Source organism: Mercenaria mercenaria, chromosome 8 (genome assembly GCF_021730395.1).
Source record: "Mercenaria mercenaria strain notata chromosome 8, MADL_Memer_1, whole genome shotgun sequence".
In the NCBI taxonomy this organism is placed as follows: Eukaryota; Metazoa; Mollusca; class Bivalvia; order Venerida; family Veneridae; genus Mercenaria; species Mercenaria mercenaria.
Window position 1 is genome coordinate 65,604,154 of NC_069368.1, and position 6,459 is coordinate 65,610,612.

The window sequence follows — 6,459 nt, forward strand, 5'->3', positions numbered from 1 at the left end:
TTTGGGCCTTACTTTTCAACATATCTTTTATGAATGGCGACCATTTTGAATAATTTCAGCCATTTTGATTTTTTTCAAACTTCCTTTCACTTTTGAATTAAATACACCATATTCTCCCTTTCTACCAAGTTCGACGCTTTTCCCACAAATAGCACGATTTTCTTCAGTATATGCCTGCACTACTAAGTATATTGTCCTTAGTAACAAAGATAAGAAGTTTCTTAACGAATGTTTTTTTCCCTTTTTTTATCTAAGCTGTTTTTTTGAATGCAAATTTAAGAAACTTTCTTTACTGATTTAAATGTTTAAGTTAAGGATGACCTAGTAACGTTGATGAAAATTACTAAGATATTTCGTGAATATGGCAATGCGTAATAGTAAACTATTTCATTCAAACATGTAAATCATGTAAAGATTTGGCTGTTCATTTCAATACAACATTACGTTTTATTTACAATAACATCATGAAGTGTATAATTTCAAGTGACTCATGGAACTTCAAGAGGTTTTACCTACACTTGTTAACAAAAGAAAATTGCTTAAATATTAAAGACATAACATGGAACTTATTTAGATGTACAAATCTAGTAAGTACTTGACACGATGGGTAGCTTTTGGTACACCAAATGTTAAATTTTACTGCCATTGTCTTGCACAAACGATACTATTAAGAGCTACAGTAGTATAAAGCCCTATATAATGTCTGAATATATTAATTATTTCTAATTACAAATAATATTGTACCAATGAAACAACGTAACATATCATATATTTGTATACTAAACCCAATTAACCAAATTAAATTATAACGAAATTTAAAGTCTTGGTAAGGTTTGAATGGTAAGGCATTTATTGCATATCATTATCCGAAGGAAAAAACAACAAAGAAACAAACAAAGAAAAGCAGTTTGTAGAATGACTGCATTATTAATTTAAGACACACTATTAATGCATGCGTTCATAATTAATGTATTCCTTTTTAATAATCAGAGAATCGATGAGTCTGTGCGAAGATTTTAACACACTTTCGAACGATTTCCATTGTATTTTGCCTAAAGTTTTACATGGGTATTTTGCCGTTTGCCGGAATGTATATTCAGAATTCAGGTCAACTTGACACAACTGCTTTGCCCGACTGCTTAGAAATGCTTTAGTCGGATTTAAAATTCAACCCTCAAGTTTATTTCTAGAATTTAAAATACTCTAGTTTACGTATATTTATTTGGCACCAAGTATTCAAACAAGTTTCATAGGTAAACGGTATATGGATTACCCTATTAGAGGGGATTTGTTTATCCCAACAGTAACTAAACGATTAATGGCACTATTAATGGAGGTAGATCTAACTGTTCTTTTATCACTTGCGACTAGAACTCGAGTTAGTAAATATTTTCACTGGATTTTGCTCCATTAGATGCACCGGAAGGTTATATTTCCTGTTGGATTTAGAGCCATATACATCAAGTGTATTCACCATTTCTGAAATATATGCACATGTATTCCTTTTAATACAGGTATACATACAACTCTTTACAAAATATAAACTTGCCAACCTGCAAATTTGTTTGTCTTTGTAGGTGGAAATAAGTATGGATGTGCACGATCACCTAATTTTTTCATATAAAACTTACTTGTTTGTTTAGTTTTTTTTCAGAAAAGCAGAATTTCTCTAAAACAGGCGAAGTTTTGAAATATTGCTCCGTTCCAGAGCATATTTCAGAAGTGCTCCGGACCATAGCGCTTTTGTTTTCAGCAAGACACAGCCAGAGTCACCGTTATTATCCGGAAAAAAATTATATTGTCAGTTTAAAATTTGATGGTTATTTAGAAACTAATGAATTGTAGCCAAGAAAAATGATTCGCAAATCATTTAGACAATTTTAAGTGAAATGCCCCGTCCCTTAGCACAACATTTTGTGACCAACAAAATACGCCGTTGCACTCGGATATTAACAAAGTAACGACCGAAACATTACCTGAAGTGAGTCGTTTTGTTTACAAATCCGGCTCCGTACCTTACCTTCTGGACACGTGGGTACCGAACAGTGTTTAAAGCAAATCTTAATTACGTTAATAAAATTAATTATAATAACGGTATCCTTGTTAATAAAACAAGATTATTTAAATTGTAACATAACTTGTGTAAGGTACACTGTTCAGTGTTTACTCTCTGTTTCAAACAATATATCTCACATTATAATCAATTTATTGACAAGAATATATTATATGATTTTATTCAGATTTAGCGATATACTGTTTCCTGCAACGTTGTTTGTGGCACTGGTTAATTTATGCAAGGTTGCTTTGCTAAACATACCTAGTGTAAAGTTATAATTTACCTTCAGGATAACAAAATACTAAGCCCGCCCGCTTAGATCAATAGGGAGAGCGCAGATCTACGTATCTCGGGATCGTGAGTTCGAGCCCTGGGCGAGGTGTATGTTCTCCGTGACGATTTTTTTATAGACATTGCGTCTGAAACCATTCGTCCTCCACCTCTGATTCATGTGGGGAAGTTGGCAGTTACTTACGGAGAACAGGTTTGTACTGGTATATAATCCAAGAACACTGGTTATGTTAACTTCCCGCCGTTACATGACTGAAATACTGTTGAAAAACGGCGTTCAACCCAAAACAAACAAACAAAACAATGAAAAATACTTACAAGACCAATTTGAAATTGATTTATACATTTATATTGATTTATTAACATTATAATAACGCTAATAAAAGATAAGTGCTGCAGTTTTTTACGCATTTTTTATTGTTTCATCTCCAAAACCGACCAAGATATGCATAATGGACTAAAACTTACAGGGTTATCATTTCGGAGAACGCACAATTGTCATGAAAGCTCTTAAATTATAATTATAGTTCAAAAGGTTTTTTCATGGGAACATTTTCTTTTCATACAGTTGGTCCTACCAGACAACTCTAAAAATATATAGGAAAAATGCATCATAGATGTAGTAGTGGTAGTTCAGGTATTATGGTGAACACAACCATGTTAAAGTTTCGTCTATTTATTTGTAGGACAGTACCAGTATAGTACAAGAAGAAAAACCTACAACACAAAACAGTAAAATCAGGAACATAAAAGCAATACGAAATACAATGCAACAATAGCAGACGTGGAAAATACAGATCTCTCGCGATTAATAAGTTAGTATTGAATTAAAAAAGAACAAAGCGTGCCAGAAACGTCTAACAAAAGTACACTTAGATACTAAAGAGCAAGGCGTCCAAAGGTAAGGACGTTTTGCCAAAGTACAAAGGTAGCAAGGTGTCAAAAGGTAAGGACGTTTTGCCAAAGTACAAAGGTAGCAAGGTGTCCAAAGGTAAGGACGTTTTGCCAAGGTACAAAGGTAGCAAGGTGTCCAAAGGTAAGGACGTTTTGCCAAGGTACAAAAGTAGTCCTTATGGAACTTGCGTTCACTAGCAAATGATTCTAACGAATGATGTATACAGGGCCATGTAGATGTTAGTTCGCGCCAAAAAATGCTATTCGTGCAAAAGCTTTACTGACCAATGAAGACGTGTCTCATCTTTTACAAAACAGGATCATATGCACAAGTGGACACACGACTGGACATGATCATACAAACACGGAGTACAATACAATACGACGTAACACAGAGTACAGATATGATACAACGAACTACGGAGTACTAATACGAATGCTTTAAGAATATATAATAACTGAATAATTTCATCAATTTAAATAATCAAGTGAAACTTATCTCTGCTACATAGACGTTATCCTTTATCCTGCATAATTTCTAAAATGGACTGGTCCCTCATTCAGTTTCGAAGTACCGCTTATTATTCAAAGGGGCGTTCTTTAAACATTTAGTGACCGAATAGCGAACAATACAGACCAAGGCATTGCACTTGCCTCAAAGGTAGAATTGCAAAAGTTTAATGGCCTGACAACAACCTTCCATATGTAAAAATAACTACAGTTGAATATCGTTACCTCGATATCGGTTAGCTCGATACTCCGGTTAGCACGATGTGTTTGAGTCGGTCCCGATTTTTCCCTATTTATCTTAACGTAATTATTTATCATTACCTCGATATGATTAGCTCGATATTTTGTTTAGCTCGATGCGATTTTTCAGTCCCGTCAACTTACCTGTACTGTTTTTACACCTTGATTCGTCGATATCACAGCTTGTCAAAAATATCCATGTTATTTGTAAGGTGTGAAAATCAACCTATTGTTGTCCGGCGGTGTATTAATCATATTCAAGTTAGTTTGTGCGTATGCTTTGTTTGTTATTTATTCTTTACTCCAATTTAAATGTCAGGAAGTTTGCATTTAATTCCCAATAATTAGTGTTATAAAACACTGTGCAAGCAGGAAAGCTGTTTTCAAATATAACAACTAATTTGGATGAAAGATTTTTTGTTTGACGGAGTAAAATCTGCCATTTAGGACTGAGTAAAAATATTTAACTGGCAAAGTTTCGTTATTTAAACACAGTCAAAATGACTATAGTGCATATTTTCTCACCTGGCGGAGATATTTATAGAAAGGTCATAAATGGGCCATTCTATCATTTAGTTTAGGGTAATCGCGACTACATCGTTAGATTTGGTTTCATTCCATACGAATAAATCCGATATGCACAAGTTACCTATTGTTTTTAATGGTACAGTATGTACTAAAAATATCTTCGCCAGGTCAGAAAATATGCACTATACTCAACTAGGAACGTTACCGCTGCATTCAGACTTGTTTAGGGAAGGATTAAAAATGTTAATGTTTAAATGTATATTTTGAAACAATTAAAAGTTCTATGTATGTATTTAATTAGATGGGTTTTTTTTGTAAATAAAATTAAAATCGTATTTATGTTTTATATTATTTCTTTCCCCTTTCAAGACCTCAGAAAAAAGCATTGGATTTAATGACAATATAGACGTCCGACACAAGTACATAGTAGTCCCAGATTGTCGATATCGTTACGTCGAACTTCGGATACGTCGATGCAATTTTTACAGTCCCTTGAATATCGAAGTAACGGTATTCGACTGTATATCTTTTTATAATGCAACGTAAATATTATCTATGATATACTTTTCATTTCATGTAAACACGGAAATTGCTTAATCTGCAAGTTTAGCGTAAAGGTCTTATATTTTTTACTCTTTAATACATATGTAAATTAGTAACATTCATAATTATCAATATATAGTATTTTATGTGTCTGGAAGTTGTTATAATATGTTTCATCCAATGTGTTTTTTCCGGACATTTTTTTAATGACAGATTAAAATGTTTTGACAGTGTATCACTGCTAAAACTGCAGAATATACCAAACTGGGGTTTAGATTAAATGTCAATTGAAATATCATTTTGTTTATGAAAAAGGGTTGTTGAAAAGATATTTTTGTGCGGGAAAAGAGGAGAAATCGACTGGAAAAAGACCCCCGCCCTATAAAATGTTGGGGTGGGGGGGGGAGGTATCTTTTTATGGTTGTTCGTTCAATTTCATGCACACTTATGACACCTGAAGATGAATTGGACAGCGCTATGACTTCCATGGCAATATGCTCGCATTGATCACATCAGCACTGTAACAGCAGAGGGAAGGAAACGGCATAAATAGAACTGGAATGCAACAATGATGTGAAAACAAGGAAATGCCCTGAATTACTACCTAAATAACATAATGGGGCGTCGCCTTTGTTGATGCCTTTGTTGACATCTACGATGAAAAGACACACAAAGGCGGTGTCCCAATGTTTTCCTTTATTTGTTCGTTCTCTATTCAGCAAAAGTCGTGATCGGCGTGTTCCGACCGTTGGTAACGTTATTCTAATTGTTATTTGTACTTGTTGTCGAAAGAAATATTCACCAGTAGTAATATGCACTAACGTCCTGCTGTAGCTTGAATGTACAGTGATTAAAGGAATAAATAAATGTTTTCAACGTGAAATGAATGTATTTCTGTTATCGTACTGAATTACCATAGCAACTATGTTTAGCACTGGCCAATAAACACGAAAACGAATGTCTGTTTCTGGTAACACTATCCCTAAAACATAAAAAGTAAATTCAGAAGATCCGTTATAAGTTCTCGATTTTTGGAGCATTATCGAATTATTTAAAGGATTTGGAATTATCAAAATGAAACGTTAAGTGTATTTTTGTGGAAGCAAATACCACTAGTTTTAGTTTGATAAGTTTGTATCGGAAATAAACACTTTATTTACTGTTTTCACGCAACGGTATGTGTGCAGAAATGACGCAATTTCTGTCAAACTTTAAGACCTTATATTTTGCTAACGCATGGATAGAAAAATATATCTTTTAGGACAAGAAAGCCAGTTCCCTAGAAAAATGAATACATGCAAAGTTTTAATTCTGTAACAGTTGGTTATATATATTTTTTACAATGGAAAATTGTCCAAATTCATGTTAAATGCTCGCGAAAATAAGTGAATTTGAAA

The 6,459-nt window shown here is 33.6% G+C and overlaps 1 long non-coding RNA gene across 1 annotated transcript; it reads left to right on the forward strand.

Moving 5' to 3' along the window:
- Positions 1-1,273: 1,273 nt before the first annotated feature.
- On the forward strand, positions 1,274-4,854 carry LOC128559076 (uncharacterized). Its single transcript, XR_008372126.1, has 2 exons — positions 1,274-3,267; positions 3,358-4,854. It is a non-coding gene; the product is annotated as an uncharacterized LOC128559076 (long non-coding RNA).
- The last annotated feature ends 1,605 nt before the right edge of the window (positions 4,855-6,459 follow it).